This window comes from Dermacentor andersoni, chromosome 3, assembly GCF_023375885.2.
Source record: "Dermacentor andersoni chromosome 3, qqDerAnde1_hic_scaffold, whole genome shotgun sequence".
NCBI classification, from domain to species: domain Eukaryota; kingdom Metazoa; phylum Arthropoda; class Arachnida; order Ixodida; family Ixodidae; genus Dermacentor; species Dermacentor andersoni.
The window spans coordinates 172,313,842-172,338,991 of NC_092816.1; positions in this window are offsets into that span (position 1 = coordinate 172,313,842).

The window sequence follows — 25,150 nt, forward strand, 5'->3', positions numbered from 1 at the left end:
CCCTCGCGTGGTGCACACTCCGAGGCACATACTCAGTGGCTGATGGAGGACGGCAGGAAGGCTGTTGGCGTGCTGCAGGCGGACTCAGCCTTACAAAAGTTGCCGGCAACTTCGCGAAATGCTCATAGAAGAATGGCACATACCCAGTGAATCCCAGTGAATCCCATTTCCAGTGAAAGCGTGGGGTTGAGGAACCATTGTGGTTTGGGTTCAATAGCACCCTTCACCGGAGAAATCTAATAGATGGTTATTGTCCCCGTCGAGCGGCCCATTCCCGGTGGCACACACGGAGTGACCCAGGTCGGCGTGAATGAGATTGGTGGAAAAGCGCTACCTATTCTGCCACGGTCTACCCAGTGACCGATGTAAGCGGGAAAACGGTTAGACACAAACACAGGCAGATACATAAATAACGCTGAAAAGTACGTCATGTACCTTGAAACTATCGAAAGTGAAAAATGGACGAGTTGGTGTGGAAGCGTGGCTATATTCAGAGCGCGAACAACTGGGACACACGCTCAGGCTCGTGCTTTAGCTTATGTCCCAGTAGTTGGCACTGAGAATATAGCGATACCTTGAAATGGTAACCCAATAAGTGATCCTGTAAATTTATCCGATGCTGGGCTGGATCAAAACAGCTTACACCATGCGTTTGGCACTTTGGCGCTCTTTGACCCGAACTGGCCCTTGTTGCATTAAAAACAATTATTCATCATATCCTGAAAATGATAGAGGTGTGCCGCAAAGATGCTCTAAGCACCTTTCTTTTCTGTGTCACATGAAACGCAGTTATCTTCAAGTGCCACACCCGCTTGTTGACTCCACCGTCAACGCCTGGACAATTCTCTCAAGTTTTCGCTCATTTCGATTTTTGGCAATAATCATCTTACGAGGCGTGGTTCAATGAATTGTGGGTTTAAACGTGCCGGCAAATGTATAAAGGGGGCATGCCGCAGTGATTCTGCATTAATTGTTGCCACCTAGTCTTCGTGAGCGTACACCTAAATCGAAAAATGACATCATTTTTAATGTTTTTCGCATTGTTTACAAACTTCGGCAACTTGCCGCTGCTATCTATCTATCTATCTATCTATCTATCTATCTATCTATCTATCTATCTATCTATCTATCTATCTATCTATCTATCTATCTATCTATCTATCTATCTATCTATCTATCTATCTATCTATCTATCTATCTATCTATCTATCTATCTATCTATCTATCTATCTATCTATCTAACCATTTTCCTATCAACTGGGGTCACTAGGTAGGTATTGCATGCTATTATGGCTAGCGCATTAGGCGGCCGTGCTGAGGAAACAGGGTTCGAAACAAACCGTCGCACCAATTTGGGTAACTGGGTATGTTGTCTTGGGTATGTGCCGCTGTTCAATGAAACTGTTTGACGCCGACTTCAAGCACAGGAGATATGTCACTGGTGTGCGCCGTTGCTCAACAAAGGTCTTTAACGCGGCTTGAGACACTGGCTAAGTGGCACTACGTTTGTGCCGCTCTTCAAGGAACCTCTCTGACGCCAACTTTTGTAAGTAGTTGTGTTCCACTGCGTATGTGATTTTTCTTCATAGCGTCGGTGACAAAGCAATGCTTTAAACCTGCCCCTGTGCTCGTCTTAATGGAACCCCCGCCACTCGTAGTGGTTCTGGATCCACCGAGCAGACGACGGGATTCACAGCGAAAGCAATACGTTCGCTAAAGGGAAAGCAGAATGTCGGGAATATAATCGAGTGTTCTGTTTAAATAGGAGTAAAATTGCGGGAACCATGTGAACAGGCGGGGGCTTGAAATATGCGGACGAGATTTCCTGCGCTTTCTAAAAAAATTTCCTGTGTACGTGCTAAGCTTCTCTCTACGCTCATAAATTTGAACAAGTGATAAATATCTTGCAATCCACCAATCAATCAAGAGATAAATATTCGTGGCTCTACTGTCTCCTTAAACAAGACTGAGGTTTTTCCAGCAATATGACGCGCTCTGAAAAGGAGGACCACCGTGTAGACTGAAGACACTAATTTATAAGCTCACGAAAAATAGCCGGATAGCTCATTTGGCGCTGGAAAAATAAACGAAATTAACGGTATTATTCTGTAAAAATACTGAAGACGTAGATGTCTCATATTGATTAACTATGAAGAAACCCATGTATTCTGATGGGACTGTGTTTTGTTGTCCTCAGTATCTCGTTCCCCTTAATGTCCATAAAGAAGCCATATCGAGTCGGGTCTTCGTATCAACTTGTACGTTTCCCTGTGACAGAAACTCCCAGAATAGTCCCAATAGGAGCGTTGGTGGGCTTCTTTATTTTTAGATAGCTGTTTGACGCGTGTATATTCCGCAAGGCCATGCTTGACATGTGTAACTGCCGAGCCAGTGTAAAGACGGGGCAAGAATATGTCACATATGACAAGTATTGTCTGTGAAATGTCTGTTCGCAAAGTTACAATCACCGAAGCTAAAGCACAGAGGCTATAATATTCATATATGTCAAAACGCGCTGCGCTGTTTGTTTCTTTTGATTATGGACATATACTTTTCAGCGGAAATGAACCCCTAGCCGAAAGAAAAAATTGCTGACTCTGCCTCCTGAGCCACGTCATGTTCATTACACGGCCTTTTCCTTTGCTGCACTGCCAATTATTCCGTGTTCGTGAGGCTTTCACAAATCAGGGCAACAGAGCATAACCACTACCTCCAGAGAAAGCTGCTGGATGCCGATGCGGTCTGAAACGCACGAGCTTGACGGCAGCCTACGATGTTCATGCTTACGGGTACGAATTTATAAAGAAGCGTTGATTGATGCATCCTCCAGAAGCTAAGAGTAAGTATGCAAACTCTTGCATTGCGGGGCGTCACGATTGCAGCGGACGTGGGTCGCCTAGTAGGCAGCGAATCGTCACCCCGCTGTTTTGAATGAACTTATTATGAATTATATTAGAAGTTCTGTTACTCGCCAACGGAACTTCAGCACCGCAACGTCCACAATTGCCTGTTAGTGCAGCCGAGCATTTTGCTCCGTGCTTAGGCGACATCACCGCAGCTATAAGGGTGGCAGACGCGCTAACGAATCTTTGTAACAGGCTACAAATACGGCGGACGAGGCTGGTGGTGATGTCACCGAAGCACCCCTGCAGAGCTTTTTTCCAAGAACACAAACGCCAACTCATCAGCAATTATGACGAGCCGCTGCAATGCAAGGTCATTTCGTCCCCGCCTGTTTTACAATCCTGAACAATAGCAGGTGCGCAGTTGCTCGTCAAGTAGGTTTATGCCTTCGAGGGAAGAAATGCTCGCGCCACAGCGAATGCTTCTGCCCTGAGTACCAACCTCTTAGTCAGTTATAGTGTTTTTGCGTGACAGTCATCTATCAGCTACGTCAGCTAGCATGATTTCCACTGCCTAGGAGGAGCCTAGAGGAACCATTACGCAGCTATGCGGAAGACCTGAAGCTTCCGTTCACGATGTGTTTCCGTAACTTACACGACGGCCAATTCATGCTGTTGTGAATGCGTTCAAACAAAAAGACACTGTACGCGATTTCAGGGCTTTGTCCGAGACCTATTAGATAGCGTTAGTGTGTGCATGAAAGGCGCGTATGCACAGATGAGGGCCATTATCGACAAAGATGCTGCGCATGCGCGAGCAAGACATTTTCTTACCCATGCACTCTCAGCCTAAGACTTGCAAAATGAATTTACCGTTCGCATTTAAGAGCTCTCATACAGATCCTCTGCATTGCAAAATTATAGAGCCTGAATGCCGATCCTGAATTCTCGTTCGCCTGACGGGCTATTCGACATCACCTTTGTCTGCTGCATACTATTATTGTACGTTACTCTTACACTTTCTCAATTAAGGTCCTCAATCATTTGTTGGAATGCGTCCCCAACGTTGATAAATACTACAATGTTGTCTTCGACCTGAACGTTGTTGAGATATTCACCGTTGAACCTCACTTCTAATCCTTCCTAGTCTAATAGCTTAAATACTTCTTCTAAGCAAGCAGCGAAAAGTGATCGAAAAATTTGGTCTCCTTGCCTAACCCCTTCCTTGATAAGTATTTTTTTTTCAATTTTCGTGCCGACAAAACATCTGAAGCTGGAACTATGAGTGAGGCAGACGCGAAGCGAGTCTGAGGAGTTGCGAATACGTGCGTTGTGGCTAAACGTAAGCATGACAGTTCCACATAAATGAAACACTTTTTGAGTTTCAGCTGAATGCTGCAAGCCCCACGGCCTTGAAGTCAAGTTCGTTCAGTCCTTCACGTACAATCCATAGAATATGCACTTGCATTGATAAACAGACACAAACTTCGTAGCTTCGTCGAAGACAGCATATCTCGAGCCAAACGAATGGTAATCTAGCTGATGCGAAGCGTTTTAGTGACTGTGCTCAAAATTGTGCATGCTTCACGCTGTTTTCTTGGCGATACCAGGACACTGTGGCCGGATTTTTAAGCCGTTATGTTGACTGCTGCGCACCACAATGGGAGCATCGTAACATGGTCGCTGGCTGGAAGAAAATTATTTCTCCAATTTTTTTTTTAATTATGGGGTTTTACGTGCCAAAACTACCTTCTGAATATGAGGCACGCCGTAGTGGAGGACTCCGGAAATTTCGACCATCTGGGGTCCTTTAACGTGCACCTAAATCTAAGTGCAGGGGTGTTTTCACATTTCGCCTCCATTGAAATGCGGCCGCCTTGGCCGGGATTTGATCCCGCGACCTCGTGCTCAGCAGCCCAACACCATAGGTACTGAGCAACCACGGCGGGTGTCTCCAAATTTACAGACGCCTAGGAAGCTTTCTTTTTATGTAAGAGGAGTAAAATATCGAAAGAACATCGCGCATAGCTACTAAAAGACGTGAGTGACCTCATTTTTCCGAAGACCGACGTAAGTCTGGGGTTTAGAATGAGCATCTCAAGTAAAACATTAGGCGATAATGGTTGTCGTCTGTTGTCACTTTTCTTTCTTGTCTAGTCTTCTCATGACCCGTTGCTTGTTACTGGCTTCGCGCATGCAAAATAAAAAACGTAGTGGCGTCTTTATGAGCGTTATGCTGCGCATAAAGCTCATAACGCTTTTTTTATAGCGGAGCTGTCTTAGGCTAAATTACAGTGTTTCGTGATGTGCGTCTGCAAAAATGATGGCGATGTCTATAGAGCCAAAATAGCTTAAGCATTAGGCAAAATCGTATCAGCTTATGTGTTGCAGCTGCGTTTGACGCCAGATGTGCCAAACCCGGTGATGGATGATGGACGATGTCTTGATGCGTTGCGATCTACGCAAACAACGACAGCACGGCCTTGCGCCCTATGCCTTACCGAGGACGGCTGAGAGCCTTGCCGTGGAATTTGCCGACGCCTGCGCCGTACAGACTGGGGACTCAATGATTGTGGCTACCATATACGTTCATCCCGGAAGGTCAGAGAGGGACCTTGAAGACTTTATGACCGACACACCCCAATCCCATCGTCACTGCGGGGGACCTTCACGTCGTCGATGTGTCTCGACCCGACGGAAAGTCGTTCTTGGCATCCTCTTCGAAAGGTTCCGCTTCAGTGTTACAACAAGACCAATGTCTCCGCGGCGCGCCTTCGGCCGGGCATAGACCTAACGTTCACTAGGAACATCTACAGTGTCGCCACAGAGACCAGGGCCGCCTATGATAGCGACCACAAAACCATAATTACTGTAGTCACGAGACATAGGTAAATAAACATAAACAAATAATGATGAAAACGTGCATATTTGCGTTATATTGTTATTCTATTTAGTTATATTTTATTTATATTTATATATAGCTCCGCTGGTCATCCGCTATATACAGGGTGTCCCAACTATCATGCAATAAGATTTAAAGACATGCAAATGCCACGTAGCTGAACAGAACCAAGGTAATGTTGTTTGCCATCGATTCGAGACATTCCGAATATTTTTTGCGTTGCGCCTAGTTACATAATTAGTACTAATTTATTGATCAACATCTCAGAGATTATATTTACATGAAAAGTGTCAATGAGAAAATTGGAGAGCAACATAAAAACTCCCGATGCAGCTTTCTGTTGCTGAATACGCGCTTCATAAAAGTGTTGTTCCGAGCGCGAAAGAAGCCCGCGAAGTAACACTGTTAACAAGTGATGTGTTTTTTTACGCGCAGTACTACGTAGAAACTACGGCATTAGGGCTGTAGTCCGAAATAACCGTCGCTTCGTATTAGCGCGTCGCGGAAGCTAATCGGCGACAGAAGGAAAAAGGAAAGAGTGAAGGGTAAGAGGCAGAAGAGTAGAGGTAGGAAGAAAGGTAGAAGGTAGAGGTAGCAGAGAAGGGCGCATTCGCCTGGGCAGCGGTATTAGGCAGCAGCTACGCGCCATGCTGTTTGCACCTGCACACGTGATAAGCGCGCATACGCGTCACCTCGCTGTGCAACGGCGGCGCGGCGGCTCCTGCAGGGTAAGAATAAAAAAAAATCGCAATTTGGCTCGAGTGCAGAGGCGGCGAGGTGGTGTTGCAGTGATTCGCAGCCTGTGCGCACAATTAGGAAACTGTCAAAAAAGGTAGTCATCGTAACAGTGAGCAATCCCCGTCTAGTAAATGAGCGGATGAGTGTCATTCTCAGTGACTTCAGTTGATTTTGCTGATGTTCGGTGCGGCACTGTTGCCGCAACACACGTGCATGCCGCTTGCAGTGCGCGCCGCCAGGATGTGCGTCATGGGGCTTCGATCTTGACATTTCTTCGAGGTGTGTACACAGACATGGCGAATTGCTTCTAGCAGTGGGCATAAGACAGCACGCTGGCTGGTAATGATATTGCGTTACAGAATAGCAAGTGACAAGCTTCTGCTTCGCGGTACAGAGTATTGCTTGTGGTTGTTGCAGTGGTTGAGGAACAAAACACTGGCGCCTACTAGGTGTGTCTTAGTAGGCGCCAGTAATAAGACTAAGACTAAGCTTAATAAGACTAAGACTTAATACGACTAAGCTTAAAGTTGCAGGTCCACCTTTTGCTATACCAAGATGCTATTGACGTTAATCCCCTGGTCCCTGCTAGAAAGAAGCATACAATTGTAGGCGTCTACTACACGCTTGCCAACCTCATGAAACACAAGCGATACCAATGCAGACCACATTCAGTTAGCAATATTATGCCTGGAGCCTGACCTGAAATGCTTTGGTCAGGATAAAGTATTTGAGCCATTGATTATTCACATATTCTGCTTGAGACAAAGGGCATTTCCTTTCGGGGCTGCCAGTTTAAGCGCACAGTTTTTTCAGTACTTAGCGACAACCTCGAGTCTCACTACATAGGTGGGTTCACTGAAAGCTTCAGCACGTCAACCTATTTTTGTAGGTACCGCTTCATTAAGCGCTCCGGGTTTCAATGCAAATCCTACCTGTTTGGTTAAAAGAGAACACGTGACATGTATGATAAAGCTGTGCTTCAATCCCAGAAAAGTAGTATGCCATTTGAAGACGTAACGTTTAATGGCATTTTTAACAAGCTCAGGTATTTTCGTCTTTGTTACCCTGTACTTCCACCCTGCAGAGCGTATGACATTTTTGAATGTGTAATATCGTGTAACCTGGCGTTCTTAAATTACTTCACGAAGGAAAACCGCTTATTCAGCATTGAGCACACAAATTACGGCATTAGGAACTTTGGCTACAAAGGAGCCGATGCACGAAGGAAGCCCTGGGAGTCAAAAATTATTGGCACCAAACTAGGTTGCGAAGCAGTAAAGGCTTGGGTACTGTTTCGTCTTCTTCCACTGATGATCGGTCACAACGTTGAAGCTTGTGATCCAGTCTGGGAGTTATACTTGACCTTAAGAAAGATAGCAGACATCCTTTAGGCACCGGTTGTCACAGAAGCGGATGCAGCATACATGTATGTGCTGATTCAGGAGTACTTGGCAGATCGACATCAGTTGCTTCTTTGAGATATATTGAAGCAGCCGAGGCACCACTACATGGTTCAATACGCAAGCATGCTTCCCCATTTGGAACCATTAGTGAATGTGTGGAGTCTGCACTTTTAAAGTAGACACTCCTACCTCAATAACTCGACACCGCGGGCTCGACAGCGTGGGAAGGAGGGGCTTGAGGCTGCAGGAAGGACGCCAGGGTTACGGCCTTTGCTATTTCAGGTCACTGTTACGTGATACCTGGCACTGTTACCTGTCAGTGCGCTGCGAGCTGCTGGGCTCCTTCTGGCTTGTCTCGGTTGCTATTCATAATGCAAAAAAAAAGGTGAGGCGTACAGACAAGATACAAGAGCAGAGAAGTGGACAACGTGAACGCCGACTCTTTTTTGCATTATGAATCCTTACCAACTAGCTCAGCTTTCTGTCGTTCTAAGGTTGCTATGCCTTGTTCCAGTCCAAAATCATCGTGTTCGACGCCAACACTTCGCGCAGTCAATTGTTTCACCTACTGGCATAAGGGAAATGCCTCCTGGTTGACGGACTTCTCCTGTGCTGCACACACCGCAGTACCTGACTCGTCTTGGCTTCTACCCGATTCCTGGCCTCTGGACTTGTGACCGTTGACGCTTGGTATTCCAGCCTTGGATCGAAATGATGTTGTCATCTGGCAACATGCCTCTCGTCACGATAGGGGGTCTGTGCAGTGCCGGATATAAGCGTCAGTCTGGGACTAGCCGGTTTGGGCTCGACACCGCGGGAAGGACGCCACGTTTACGGCCTGTGCTCTTTCACGTTGGTTACTTGAATAGTGCTTGTATGAGACGTAGCAACCATTGCTTCCTTGCGGTGTCGTTCCCACCAGAGCTTAGGGGTTTATTGAGGCGACTCTTGTATTGTGCGTATGTATATAGTTACATGCGTGAACATTTATTAATGCTAGCGGGTGATGGGCAGTCATATCCTAGTCCCGTGAATAAGTCGGAAGCCGACGCATTCGCGCTTGCCCTAATGAAATACGGGATCTCAAGTAAAGTCACGAAGCTTCGCTTTCTAATCTTGATACCGCTGAGATGGAAATTAAACAGCTGAAGCGCAAAGTAGAAATGCTTGAAAAAGATAATGTTGCACGTCTTGCAGACGAGCCTGGTGCGGACGCTGACGACCTTCGTGTCATGTCTGAAAAATTGAAAGCGACTGACAACGAAATTAAAAGTTTAAGTACCAAGGTGAGTTCCCTGAAAAAAAAATCAATGCTTTTCTGTCTGTACCAGCTGTCAAAAATTTCGAAGGGGTGCGATGATGCGGAAAATAGGTTGCGTCGGTCTAAGCTTCGCTTTCGGGGCCAAGATGACGACCCCAATAAAAATCGGGCAGCCTCAGAAGATGTGATAGTGATGTTTTGTTCCGGTCACCTAGGCATTTCGATATCAAGTTCTCAATTAGGGCGACTGCACAGGCTGGGCAGATTTATCAAGGATAAACAAAGGCCTATCATTGCCAAGTTTGCCTTGTTCAAAGACAAAGAACAGACTTTTGTCAATAGCACGTGAGATTAAGGGATCCAATTTTTGCATACGCGAAGAATTTTCTATGAAAACGCGACAGGCGATCCAAAAGCTTCTGGAGTACGCAAATGCCCAAAACAAACCCTTCAGGCGATAAGCTTCGCATTGATATTAATACCTACGTTTTTGATAATTCTAGCAACTTAGTTTTCCTGTCTACGACATAGCGTGAGGCTAACACGCGCACTCGTAACGGAGTCAGTTAAAGTCGCCATCCTTATCTGTGCATTTTACTAACACTCGAAGTCTACTGCCCAGGAGCGATGAGTTGTGTTCTTATTTAGGTTAGAGTGATGCTGACATATTAATACTCACGGAGCCCTGGTTCTATCCTGACGTAACCAATGCATAACTTTTCCCAAATAAGGACAACTATAACATGTATCGGTGTGACCGTGTTGGTAGAAGAGGAGGCGGAGTGTTATGAGAGGTGAAAAAGACAGTCTTATCATTTCCCCTTGATACTAACCCTACTATAGAAATAATTTGGGCTGCACGCGCTACATCTTAAGCTAAAATTCTTTTAAGATCATGTTATCGCCCACCGGACGCGGATTCCTTTTTTCTAGGGACCTACATAATAACATACAGCGAGCTGCAGAACTATATTCCGCGGATGTAATATACCTTTTTTGGCGATTTCAATTATCCGCTCATTGATTGGTCTACAATGTCTACCATATGTCGTGCCTCATCAGTTTTTCTTGATTTAACTCTTGACTACAACTTAACACAAGTTGTTGACCAATTCATCCGCGGTACTAACATATTGGACGTGGTTTTTATGACTGCACCGGAGACTACTGGTCCGATTTCTTATGATGGGCCATTCCACGTCAACTGTCCCAACCTTGGCACTCGACCATCGGCGATCTCTTTGAAAAAAATTGAGGACCATCTATTTAAAGTAGGAAGTCCTCCTGCAAAACATTCTTGCAAATAAAGAACATTTTCAGCACCGCTAGGAACATGTCAAGTTCTTTAGAAAGCTCGAAAGTATGAGTCGTAAAAAGCATTGTCAAAAAATTCTCTCTTCTTAAATTAGGCAAGCACATGAGTTTACCTTGAGAATGAAGCTAGGCTTTTCACTTAAGAAAGGTGTTATCCATCTTTACGTTTCCGTGAGTGTTTTATATCGCACTATGTATGCAAAATTTTGTTCATATTTGTAATTGCACAAAATAACTTTTACCAAAAGGTTATATTTCATAGTAACTAATTTCCAGCAAGTTTTACTATAAGCGAAAAATAATTTGGGACGAATATAGCGTGAACTGAATTGTACAGCTGGCGACAAAGTTGTAAAAAAGTTCGTTTTAGCCCATGTTTACTCGTAAATTTAGCATTGAAGTAGTCGGGGTAAAAATACGCTAAATAGTGTATTTATTATAAACATTCATTGTCTACAAACTGAGAAACTTTTATCAGATTACTTTCTCTTTGAAGCAAGAAAAACATTTTTGAATTTGTGTTATACCGGTCTCTGTGCTTGCACGTGTTTCCCCTTCGTAGGAAAGCGTCCTAGCGGTAAGTAGAACTTGCGCGGACGCAAATTTTCTGAGTCGAAGTAGGAACATCAAGACAAGATAATTAACTCTTCCAGAAATTATTAGCCTAGCCTATAAAAAACGCGAGCCCCAATAGAGCGCATTTAACCGGATGTCGCCGTACACCGACGGCCTGCATAGCGTCCTCACGCGGCATCGGAAAGTTACGCCGGTGTGTACAGAGTGCAGTTAGGTACGCAAAGAATTTGAAATGGGCTAAAATTTGTGAATAAGAAAACAATCTGTTTCTTTATTACGGCAAATATGTAGACAATATCAGCCAACACAATTGTGTTTTAGCGACCATGTTGGCAATGATGTTACAGCAGTGATGTCGACTCGTCATTAAACATTTTGGCATGCTTAAGTTCAAACTACTGCATTTAAAAAGATGGTGGAAATAAATAAATACGTTTAGTTGCTTGCCCTCGTTGCCTTTCTTGTTGTTAAATCTTAAGTTTAGACCGAATGAGGCAGTCCGCTGACCTTTGTGAAGCCAAGGATTTATTATCCAGTCTGCGATAGCTGAAGCAAAAAATAGGAAGGCTCGTTCGAGCTATCGACTGTAAAAATGTTGCGGCTATAATCCTAAAGCGCGCTCCTATGATCCTCAGATGCATTTTATTTTTTCACACAAAACCTAGTATGTTTCAATGCTTGCACTTCCCCTCGTGGTGTTCTTGCAGCAATGTTCACAATGAGGTAAGAATGACGTCTCTTAGGCATTAAAAGGATACAATAATTGCTTTAAATAATAGAATGAGATTTCAAGTGTAAATATTTTGCGGTACCTACAGCTACAATGTATTTCTGGAGTGGCTCTAGCAAGACATCAGAACTTTTATTGGGGAAATCTGCCAGAGAAGTCATACTATATATGCTCAAGCGTGGAAAGACTCTTCCAGATCCGCCTATAGGATTACAGTTTTGACTGCCACATTTGCGTTATAGAATAAGAAGGGCATCAGATACCTTAATTCGTGGTTACGCTTTTTACGCTTACGCTTACGTCTTTATGTATATGAGTGTTTAGAGCGGTAGCACTCATTCTTTCATATGTCGGAACGCAGGTATAAAAAAAAACGCATGCTATTGATTTCGCACAAGTTCATTGCATCCGACATGGAGGAAGGAAACCCAGGACAGGCTCCGACCAGAACGAACGTATTGGAGAGAGTGTGGCGGAAGTCACGTGTTGTTTTTCGCAAAGGAGCACTGGGGTGCTACGCAGGATGCGCCGAGTTTCTCGTTCACCCGAGTTTGCTCGACGACAGTCAGTGAACGGAGACAGCGCGGAACGCGCAAAAGCTACAGGCAAAAAATATGTAGACAAAAAGCCGCGCATGACAACCTGAGCGCACCTTGAGCGGCACGCGGCTTCCACGTTTCAAGCGCAGAAGGCTGCAAAACGACAGACGCCAGCGTCGCGTATTGTTATCTACGGATTATCGCAACACACCAATACCGTGACGGTCCCGCTGTCTGTCTGCACATTTGCCATGAGCCGATTGCCACGCCTTTCCCGGGCGCGTCAAGGGCGTGCCTCCTTTTTCGCGCACTATCTTCCTATCCTCCATCGAATGCGAACAGGGTACATGCAGCGCATTCTTGCACCTACACTTTCGCTCAAACGAATACGTTAAAATACAACAAATAAAATAGGAAACATTTTTATTTCTTTAAGTATCTGTTTTTTGTTTTGAATGCTAGAAATTTCTGATGATAAACGGAGATTGAGCAATGATTAAATTTTGCACTTCTTGCCGCGAGTGGCGACAGTGAGGCGAAAGCTTAGAAGCGGATACATTGAAGAGGGTCGCACGCACGAAGGAGTTCATACGGCAAGAAGTCGCCTAGGGGCGCTGCAGTGATATTCTCGATAAAGTAAGTCATGACCCATGGAGGGTCATGACCACTCTTTCTCTATTAGGGGAATAGAAACGCAGCGCCGCGGTACGGCTGTTCATCGCAGGCGCTTCACTAGGCTATTAACGCCCCCCCCCCCCCCCTTTATCAACTAAAAGCGACACATTAGTCACAGTGGTAGCACACTCTCAGGTTCAACAAATGGCCACAGAGGGCGAAAAAATCGAGCGCGCGCCGCTGCTAACAAAACCAGCATAGAAGAATCACTTCGGGTGCTTACGTTAGTTCCAACAGTCGTAATAAGCGCAATTTTATTTTACAAACTTTCTCTTACAATTACCGGAGCATTTCTGTTACATAAAAAATGGCAAAATTATCATTGCTATATAGATATTGTACTCTTTGTTAGTAAGTTTATTGTTTCTTCGTCATTATAATCGCAAATAGCGTTCAGCATCATCGATCTTTCACGTGACCTCTGGTTTGAATTTAAAATTTTTACCGGTATTTTCGAGTGCACGGGGCACGGATTCATTTGTTCTTACACTCAAGACTGGTTGTTTCTTTGTTTCTAAAACTAGTTTATTGCGCTTCGATGTCAGGCGTTTTTTAACTTGGGGTGAAGTGACGCGTTTACAAGCGGACATGTAAGCCCGGAAGTTGGGTTTCGGTCGTGAGCCCTTCGGAACACGTCTGCATTGAAATGGGAGCTGGATTTTGCTGCGGCTGACAACGGCAATAACGGTGAGTCGTGTAACACCGCTGCTTGAATCGTTATATAATATCCGTCTCATTAACTTACAGGCGGGGACAAGTTAACGAACTAGATCCTGCATTACATATGGGCAGTCAGGATCTCAGTTGCTGTTTCCTAAATAAACTTTTACTTGCGAGGCTGTCGTTGTACACACACAATCAGGAAACAAAGAGCGATATGGGAATGCGCGTCTCATTTTTCATCTTATTGTAGCTGTGGTTCAGTATAATTGGTTCGAACTTAAAAGAAAACAGACATGAGTTGTCCACATTGAGAGATAGTGGGACACCAAGTGTGAGCCACGCATTGGTGGCCCTCGAAAGAAAATAAATATGCAGGCTGGAAAGGAGTTAACGCTAAAATACCAGGTAGTCCAAGTTGCTGTGTTGGTTGCGGCCTTATCAATATACATATAATACATTTTTCGAGTCCACCAGCAACTTTCGTCCACAAAACCGAATAATCCTTTGGTAGAATGAAGTGAAAGCACAGAATTTAATGTATTAAACAGTTGCCAAGCATGATAATTCACCCATATTTCGTAGTTGGTTCCAAATGTTCTTGCTGTTCAGTTTGGTTTACCGTAGGGCATTTATTTTTGCAGTAGTGAAGCAGTGCATCACGTTCGTGCAGAAAAATAATGCATCACTTCTAATAGCTACATGACTTTAATGCATTTGCTTGTGGAACCAGCAGTGTAAGCTCTTCTATTGTATAAATGAATGCACAAATGTTCTCATTTGTGATCTTAATAATACTTAAGCTGTTGACATGCATCGTAGGTAGGCAGACGTCAATTTTATGGGCAATAGCAATATTTATTTAACATGCTGCTTAAGCACTTTAGAACAGACAGTGTACATTTGCATGTGTTCTGTAGTTGCAAACCATTACAATATATATGTCACACCTTTTTGCATTTCATATTGCAAAATTGCGCCTTTTCAATTTCTGATTCAATCAAAATTTCTGTTCCAGACATGCAGTAATGAGGACGGCACCAGTATGAAGCAACACACTCCACGCACTAAACAGAAGCTGCTGCCTGCTACAACAAGTTCATTGTGGGGACGTTGGCTGCTGCTACAAGCTAAACAACATATAGTTTAGAAATAAATATCTTTGATATATGCTGTATTGGCTTGCTGTTTGCGGCAGATATGAATGTTTGTTCATATTTATGGTTCAGTATAATTGGTTCGAACTTAAAAGAAAACAGACATGAGTTGTCCACATTGAGAGATATGTGGGACACCAAGTGTGAGCCACACATTGGTGGCCCTCGAAAGAAAATAAATATGCAGGCTGGAAAGGAGTTAACGCTCAAATACTAGGTAGTCCAAGTTACTGTGTTGGTTGCGGCAGCAGTTGCCTGCGTCACCTGATTGCTTCACAATGGAAGTTGCTCATCTTCAACAGCAACTGTCGGTTCAAACAGATGCGACGCTCTGTCCAATCTGTTTGTACCGCTGGCTGTCGCTCGCTACCATACCACTACGTGCGACAAAGGCAAGCATTATGCCTGTAAGTAGGCGGCTGAATGTATCCTATGTGAATGCTCACTGTTGCCATATGGTTCGTAGGCAGTCTAAAATGTGTTGTCTGAACCTCATGCGGTGATTGATTACTGTTTAATTTTGCTGTTATCTCACTTGGTTACGGTCGCCGTGTTATGTTTTTCGAATATTGCGGCCTGGTCAGTTGCATTGGGAAGCAGCATCTCGAAGTAAGCATTTGCTCCTGCAGTCTGCACTGGAACATAGACTCCCAATTTACACACACCGTGATTTGTGCTCCCCGTTCACCCTTTCCTGCTTCAGACATGGGAAAATTGCGCCTGTGGCCTTTCTCGGCTGCGATTAAGCACGCACGGAGACCATCATACGTGCTTACTTGGTCTGAATGAAGTTGGGTGGAAAGGCCCGCAAAAGTGGCTGATGACGGTGATGCCCACAAAAGCGACTTGTCCATATTGAGACAATGTGGGACACCTAGTGTGAGCCACACATTAGCGGCCTCCCAAAGAAAAGAAATGGGTAGGTGGAAAGGAGTCAACGCTAAAATGCCGGGTAGTCCATGTCGCTGCGTTGGCTGCGGCAGCAGATGCCTGCATCACCCGATACCATCGCAATGCAAGTTGCTCATCTTTGACGACAACTGCCGCTGCAAACAGGTGGGACACTCTGCCCAATCTGCTTGCGCCGCTTGTTGTCGATCGTTACCAGACCGCCATGTGCGAGGACGAAGGTGAGTCGTTTACGAGCTCACGTCAATGATTCCAGCGTATCTCGACATGCAAATTTTATTTCTGCTATTGCACGAAAATGTACACAGCTTGTCTTCTGCCAATAAAGTCGCACGTTCCGTTCACTCACTTGTATCTTGTTTGTATGGGCGTCAGTAGAGGCGCTTTGGTCTCCTGGCAATTAGAACGCACCAGCTACGCGGCAGCCAAGGCATTGAGGCATGCCGCATAGCCGGCAGGGCAAGCACGGCGCGTACCAGCGTACGCTACCGGCAAAAAGCGGCCATATTGAATTTTCCTCTAAAAAAAATAGACTTCCGCTTTTGGGTTGAGCATCGCCATCTGGCGTCCACCTAAGTAAGTTCCATGCGCTACCGCTGCTTATTTTCGAACCACAGTGGAAGGTACAGTTTCCCTTCTCTATGTTGGTTCTTTATTCTATGTTAGTCATAGGTACGGGAGCAACGGCTGTCGCTGCAAAATGGCGGTATGTTATTTTAGGGTCCGTAGTGACGCAGTTCAGTAAAAATGTACCAGTTAATCTTTGTGTGCGAAGCCTCTGCGATACATTGCGAAGAAGTGCGTGCTTCCCAGCGACACAATTCATCGCTTGTCATCGCTTGCCCAGTGAAAGTGCCTCTGAGCGCATGTACACAGTATTTGAGTGTGTTGAGCAGTCCAAGGGTCTTGCGGATTACCTCTGCTGGAGCCAGCAGCGATCGCAGATGGATATCGTAACGACACCACAGCAATCGCATTTTGGCAGGTGAGGGCTCTTGTTGGCAGTAATGAAATGAGTCTTTGAACGGAGAAAGGTGTTGGAACTGTTGAGTGCACAGTGCTCGCGATAAAGAAATGCCGTGGCACTGGGTCTAGAAGAGCGAGCGATTCTCGGATGCTGATCGTGTTTACGACGCTGTGGCTCCGATACATCACCGATGACAGAACAGCCATCTCAAACGACTGCTGCGATACGCACTCCTCAGCATCGTCGTCCCCCTCGGCGCATCGAAGCCTTGCAAGCAGCTACAGTGACGTGCCATTATTTACTGTGCGCTACGTCGCCGCAATGCAGGGGCAATGAAACCGTGTTGTGGGGCCACCTCAGCCCGAGAAGATATATCTATAAGTCAGCGACAGTCAACACTTTGTTTTTGGTAGTGGTGCTCAGTACATCACCGATGACAGGGCTTTGTGCGTGTTTTATGTCGGCGGTCAAGATTGTTGATGCCTCTCAGCTCGGCACCACGTCACTGTTGCCGAAAAATAAGTTGGGCGTCGCCCGACCGTGGTGGGTGGGCGCATAAGAGTTACATGCCTCGCGTGGTCGACCTCTGGTTTTGATTGACAGGCGAACTCGTGCTAAACTCGTACATCGCGAAACCCCCTCCGAGTTCAACTCGGGGACATGATGGCAGCAGCAGCAGCCTGTGTCATTGCATCCAGCGGCAGCAAGTGTCAGTATGACCGTCTGGACCCATTCACGTACATGACCGACGTGCAGTTTCAGTGTCATTTTCGCCTGTCGAAGACATCAGTGCGCTGGCTGTGGGACGAGCTAGGCGAAGACTGTCGTCTGCGGAGACAGCGTGGCGGGCTTCATTCGCTCACCGCCGCAGAGCAAGTCCTCTGCGCCCTCTGTTTCTACGGGACCGGGAGTTTTCAGGAAAGCGTCGGCGCCGAGCGTTACATTGGACGTCATCAAACTACTGTTAGCCGCTGTGTAAGAGACGTGTCTGCCGCGCTTATCGATGCGGCAGTGCGTAAGCGGTGGCTAGCTTTCCCGAATACTGCGGCTGAGCGGGCATTTATAAAAGAACGCTTCTTACTTCACGGAAACATTACGATCGTAGTCGGGTGTGTCGACGGAACGTACGTAGGAATTAAGGCGCCTTCAATGTCAGCGTTACTGTGATTAGCATTGAAGCAATGTCTAGACACGCCATATTGCCAAATTTCTCACTTCTGTGTAGCCGACTTGAATTTTGTGTTACCGACATCTCATATGCGCCTGCCTATGATACTGACTTTTTCGCTGGTTGCTGACTTTTTGCCGATTGTTCTACTTGTCTGTCAGGGCGCCGTACAAATGAGGTTAGTTAAGTATAAATAGATAAATGAATATCACAAATTGTGTGAAGTACCCTATGAATGCTAATCTCATAAAGAACTTGAGGTTCTTCATTGGTGAAGTTACTCAGTATGCATAATGCTGAATGTTGGTCATGCGTCATCTATCGGCCGCACTGTGAAACAGCGAAGCACTGCACAATTCGTTGCAGCGTGAGATGCGGATGTTGCGCCAAGCCGGTTGTGCCTATGCATTTGTGGCGAAAGAAAAATGCATTGAGAATCTTAGTGTGTTGGCTTGCAGGAAGAAAATACTTCAGAGTGTTTGCTCTGTTCACTATTGATGCATGTCCGAGAGGTTCAGTGTATCTGTCTTTTTGGGGGGCAGTGTTATTCTGGATGGACAAATCATATATTTTCGTCTCATAATGGGGTTCTAATCCTTAAGCAGTAAACAATGCAGATCCAATGCTCTGCAGAACTCGGTGTGCATGAAGATGGCATGAACCACGAAGGCAAAATTACATATCGGGAGAATGTGGTGCAGATGCCAATGAAAAGTGGGTCTTTAACCCGCCATGATAAAAATAAACATTGCAGAGCTAATAGACCTTTTCTAGAGCTTTAGAGCAATGATTGCACAAAACGTTATATGCTCAAACGTGGAAAAGCTTGCCGCAATGCCAAAGTAGGATGAGCGACATGCAGCATATTTTGGCATTGAACATGTCTTGTAACTGCTATCTTTATTGTAAGCCTCGCTGTCACGCCTTTCCCTCCGGCACTCCCTTTACTGAAACGTGGCACTCTCTTTCCATTGGTGTCATGATGATGATGGTAACGGCAGCAGTAAGGCTGGTTAATGCTTGCCCCTTTGACTCCTGTGAGTTTAGTGGTAAAGAATATGGCACATGCATACACCTGCGCTACGAAATTTAACACTTGTGATTTTTTTGAGCGCTAATTTGTGTTGGGACATTTCAAAGATGTGCGTCATTGTGGCCGAATAACTAGAGCATTGGTGAGGTTAAAGACTGGGTGTATTGGTATAGAAGCTGGAAGTTGAATTGCACAACGATTCGACGGGATACAAAGAAGAGAAATACACACAGCAGAACACTCTGCTGTGTGTGTTGCTCTTCTTTGTGTTCCGTCGAATTGTTGCGCGATCCAACTTCAAATAGAGCATTTGGGCTTCTTTGGTGCAGGACCGAGGAAGTGTGACCTATTCAACAATATGCCAGTGCCCTGCCACACAATTATGGAAATCTGAAGGTTTGCAAACAAAGCTTTGCTTTCAAATCCACCTGCTCATGTAATGCAAGCACTGTTTTAAAGAACCGTCATACAAAAATAATGGTGAAATGAATGGTCTTTGAAAAGTGTATTTTGTATATCGACACTGTTGACATAATAAGTACCACACCCGACTGAACAATTTTACTGGACAGAGCAGTTTGTTTCCTATGTGAAGCACAAGCTTCGATTACATTCTGTGCAGATAACCAAGCTAAGTTTGTTTTGACGTGGAACACAACATTCACTGTAATCTGTTTTTTTTATTCTAAAGAAGTGTCAAACACCACCTCTTTTTAAGGACGTCATGGAAATATTTGGCGAGACCTTTTTACAGCCCCTCATCATGGAAGTGTCGCCAGCCAGCTTTGCTTGGATGCCTTTATAGATTTGTGTTCCTGATCATTGTGTGCTATCAAGTTGCTAAAGTTTATGCAAGTCGTCCAAGGCATTACATGATTCGATTAGTCGGATAGAACTTTAGGAGGCCGTGGAATCTGCACTCCAAAGGCAGGCGAACACACGCCTGCGCCAATGGGCACGCACTCTAGACTGACGCCGTGCAGCCAGACGCACGAATACCCGCTCGTTGGAGAGGGATTATTTCTTTAGACGTGGACGCAATCGGCTGCTGCGCTGTGATCATCTGGGCGGGGCCTCTCCCGTCTTCTGAAGTTGTATACGACTGTAGAGGCTGCCGCTTTTCATACAACACAAAGGGATAAAGTGTACAATTATTTGGCCTATGAAACGGATACATCACAAGGGAGCTATGCAAGGGCTTAAGCTGTGTGAAAATTAGTACATGCAAATATATGACATTGTTGAATAATATTTGGTATCAAACATGCATCTAATGGCACGTTCGAATCGGGGAGTTGCATTCATATGTACAGTCTATAGGTGATAGCACTATTAAGCTCCTGCTGTTTCCTGTTTTTCATTGTGAATTACACACACCGTTCATCTTGTGGCTAATCAACAAGCACTGTATTCTTGCACATAGAAAGAACAAACAGCACAATGACGTGTGTGCTGCATTAGTGTATTGTTCATTTACATGGTCCAAGAGTGGCGCAGGTTGTCTTACGTATTTGCCCATTTTGAAGAGACACCAAGTTAGAAATGTCCCAATATGCACAGCATAATGTTTACTGCACTAATTTTATTCATACTCTTGAATAATAAACAAAATAAGAAACTGAAAGTTCCTAATAAGGTGTCTTCTGGGGTCTCGACTGGAGAGCAGTGAGGGCACTGATACTACTGTTGCAGAGCAGCCCTCTGGACCTCTGCCACACTGCCAAGAGCGCGTGCCCAGCGCTCGCCAACTGCCAACAGGCGGTTGAGTGCCTCCAACAGCAGACACTTTTGCAGCAAAAAAAGTTGATTGTTGGAAGGAATCAACCGCATATAAACCATTATTTACAAATAAAAATGCTCGTTGCACTATTGGTACTAAGTGCCCTTAACTATGGAAGCCTTTAGTGCAGTATGCATAATAAAGCAATGTGTCGGGACAACGTTGCTTTATTTTCCATAACTGGGGTTGACTTTTCCAGAGCCACTTGTCATATTGATTAGTGTGCCAGCAGCTGATGAGGTGTCCCCACACCTTCACGAGTCTCTACTGCCAGCACCATAAACCTATTTTTGTTCACTGCAAAACCAATGCCGCTCCCTACAACACCGTCTTATGCGAGCTGATTGCATCCTATGCCTACAAACATCATACTTTTGTCCCATTACGCAATTTTCTACCATCCTCGGCTGCAGTTCTCTCTCCTTGACATCCATTCTGTCACGCTCATGTAATCACCTGTTATCAATTGGCAACAAGTGATCGAATACGTGCATGACCTGCCCGTCGATTCCATTTTTTTTCTTATTCTAAACTAGCATATCAGTTGCCACGGTTTACTACGCCACTGTCTTCCTGCCTTAATGCTGTCTCCAACAATTTTTGTTACTTCACTTTCTGCACAGCCCTCGACTTCTCAAGCTTCTTTGTTAACCTTCAGGTTTATGTCCCATATTGCATAACCGGTACAATGCAATGCTTCTAAACTTTTTTCAAGGATATCGGTAATGTGGCGATCACGATTCGGTAATGCCTCCCATGTGCTGTTCAACCCATGAAAATTTTGTATAAGTTTCCTGCTTTATATCAGTACCTGCTATTGACATTTCACCTGGATAAAGATACTCTTCCATAGATTCTGCGGGCCGAATGTCACTCATGAATTTCTGTTATCTCACCATGTTAGTGAAGGTTACCTTTATCTTTCCCAAATTTTCGCGGGCCCACGTGCATGTAAAAGCACGAGCACTCATCGGTTGTCAATACACTTTTTAAACTGCTGGACATTCATTTCGTTACTACGAAAGTGATTTAATCCATGCACTATTATTACCCTAAATATGACATAGCAGAAATATACTTATCTGCAGTTTATCGATGTCTCCTTCACTGTGTTGGTTGTGAGATCCATCGTCGGCACAACCTCCTTGTCGCATCGTAGCTATATAGGCTGTCTCCCTTTGGCACACACTATGTAATATTTGTGACGCTCGCAGTCACGCAGAGTGAAGGAACTCAGCGCACTCACAGAAGCAGCAACGGGCAAGTTGTTTCTTCAGCATTACGCTGTGAACAGTAGGTGCGCGTTGCGATCTGTAAAATTGCCGAAGTTATTGGCAGTCTTACGGGGGGCACGGAAAGATTGCTCACGGAGGAACAGAACTATCCAAGGAATAGTGATCATCGTCGAGCCTGATCACTACGTCGCGCACTGCAAGCTCGTTGTACGAGTTTGTTTACACTGGGCCTCTTCGATGTTTAGCTGCCATGCTCGCCCGGTGAATGGATGTGATGACACCACCTCAGCGTTCCCTCGTGGTATATTGCGAAGCGTATTAAATTACAAATTAGTCTAATACACATTCAGTGTACATCTTATAAACTTCAAAATGCTTCTAAACCCCGTTAAAGCAACTAATAATACTGTACTAAATGAATTTGTGGTATAACTTGCTTGTGCACGTAATGCACTCGGTGGAACGACAAACAATGAAAGAAGGCACGACCACGCACCGACGGTATGATCACGTGGGCCCCAGTTTGTCGACCGCCCAGAAGGCAACGCCCAAGGAATGATAGCCACCCAGAGTGAATCTAGATAAACCAATAAAAATGAAGGCTTGTCGAAAGATAAATTCTGTCTCGGTACCATATGTGGGGCGCTATAACGTAAAACTATTCCAAACTTTTCTATTCCAATTCTGCACTCAGCTCACTGCGATCGGTCAAAAACTTTTTTGGACACCCCCACTTCACCTGTCTGTCACGCGACGTCACGAAAACCGCGATAGCTCCCCATCTGATATGACGTGTACACACTGACTATGCATAATTTGACCGAACAAAAATTGTTATGTCTGATTCGACGCCTTTTGCCATTAGCCCCCCGGCTATTGGTCAAAAGTTTTCGGGCTGCACCCACTTCACCTGCCTGTCACGCGACGTCGCAAAAACAGAAAAACATACCGCGTCAAAGTGACGTGTAGGCGTTAAAGATGCATTACTAAGCTGAACAATATTGAATTTTCCCGTTCCGAAAGGAATAAAAGATGGCTTCTGCCGATCGCTCCGGCACTCGCTACTCGCCCCTGTCGGAGAGCTTGGGTTTATTTGCGTGTAACAAAGTTCTTGCTTGGCCGTGTAGCGTTTTCGAGAACTTTCGGCACGTTTACGACCTCGTTCTGCCAACTCTTCTTTGCTAGGGATCCGTTTAAGCGTCATTCTTAAGCTTTCGTTGCATGCCGCCGCGATTGTCGACGAGCCACCGCAAGCTAAGGAAGCGAAAACGGACCAATCGCAGACGGCGACACCACCCTCTTCATCCGGTTATCGATATGCAGTGCAGTGGCTCTGCCCCATCGAATCCTTCTCCACTTGAGCATGCTCCTCACCTCTTGTGAGCCAATTAGATAAGACAAGCCGCTCAGTGCAGGCGATGTTATTCGTTTTTCAAGCAAACAAAAGTGACCTCCTATGAACGAAGGAAGCATTTGATTGGTTTGTTCAGACAATCCTGCGGGTGACCCCCCGATGCTTGCGTCGGTGGTTACGCAAATTTGATGTCAGGAGATTGGAATAAAAATAAATTGGAATAGTTTTACGTGATACGGCCCGTGCTTTCATCTTGGGGTGTCGCCAGAGCTCGTGAAGATCCAGAGTTTCGCCAAACCTGGCGCATCCTGCATAGCACCCCTGGGACGGGTACCCCAAATGTCAACATTGCCATAGCAACCGCGCTCACGAAGCCTTCGCTGCTGCTCTCGGTCTCTGAAAAGTGAGATATTTTCCGCCGGTGTCTTTTTCGCATCACATTTTGTTCGCGAAAAAAGCTGACTTTGGATTGTGGCGTGTAAACTTGAAAGTTCTGTTTGGGTCTGTGAGGGTGAGTGTCAGCCAGCAAAACATACACTCAAGTGATCACGGCGCGGGTCTTCGTCGTCTTCTTCAACGTGCCACGGAAAAAAAAACAGGAGCGCGTCTGCTGCACTAAAACTGCTACAGAAGTTTCGTAGGCTTTGTTTTGACGCACGTCGGCAGCACGCACTTGCGGTGGTTCGTAACAGTGCAAGTTCAAACTTCGCGCCCATCTGCTCCCGCGAGCTGCATAACCACTGATTCGAGGCGCAACCTTTTAACAGTCTATAGCTCGAACAAGCCTTCCCATTTTTTGCTTCAGTTATCGCAGACAGGATAATAAATCCTGCGCTTCACAAAGGTCAGCGGACTGCCTCATTCGGTCTGAATTTGACATTTAAGAACACGAAAGACAAAGAGGGTAAGCAACTAAACGTATTTGTTTCTTTCCATCATCTTTTTAAATGCAGTAGTTTGAACTTAATCAGCTCAAAGCATTTAATGACGAGTCCACATCACTCCTCTAACATCATTGCCAACATGGTCGCTAAAACACGATTGTGTTGGCTGATATTGTTTACATATTTGCCGTAATAAACAAACAGATTGTTTTCTTATTCACAAGTTTTAACCCATTTCAAAACCTTTGCGTACCTAACTGCACTCTGTACACACCGGCGTAACTTTCCGATGCCGCGTGACGACGCTATGCAGGCCGTCGGTGTACGGCGACATCCGGTTAAATGCGCTCTATTGGGGCTCGCGTTTTTTATAGGCTAGGCTAATAATTTCTGGAAGAGCTAATTATCTTGTCTAGATGTTCCTACTTCGACTCAGAAAATTTGCGTCCGCGCAAGTTCTGCTTACCGCTAGGACGCTTTCCTACGAAGGGGAAACACGTGCAAGCACAGAGACCAGTATAACACAAATTCGAAAATGTTTTTCTTGCTTAAAACAAAAAGTAATTTGATAAAAGTTTCTCAGTTTGTAGACATTGAATGTTTCTAATAAATACACCATTTATTTTATTTTTACCCCGACCACTTCAATGCTAAATTTATGACTAAACATAGGCTAAAACGAACTTTTTTACAACTTTGTCGCCAGCTGTACAATTCAGTTCACGCTATATTCGTCCCAAATTATTTTTCGCTTATAGTAAAACTTGCTGGAAATTAGTTACTATGAAATATAACCTTTTGGTAAAAGTTATCTTTCTGCAAAAAAATTACAAATATGCACAAAATTTTGCATATATAGTGCTGTATAAAACACTCACGGAAACGTAAAGATGGATGATAACACCTTTCTTAAGTGAAAAGCCTAGCTTCATTCTCAAGGTAAACTCATGTGCTTGCCTAATTTAAGAAGAGAGAATTTTTTGACAATGCTTTTTACGACTCATACTTTCGAGCTTTGTAAT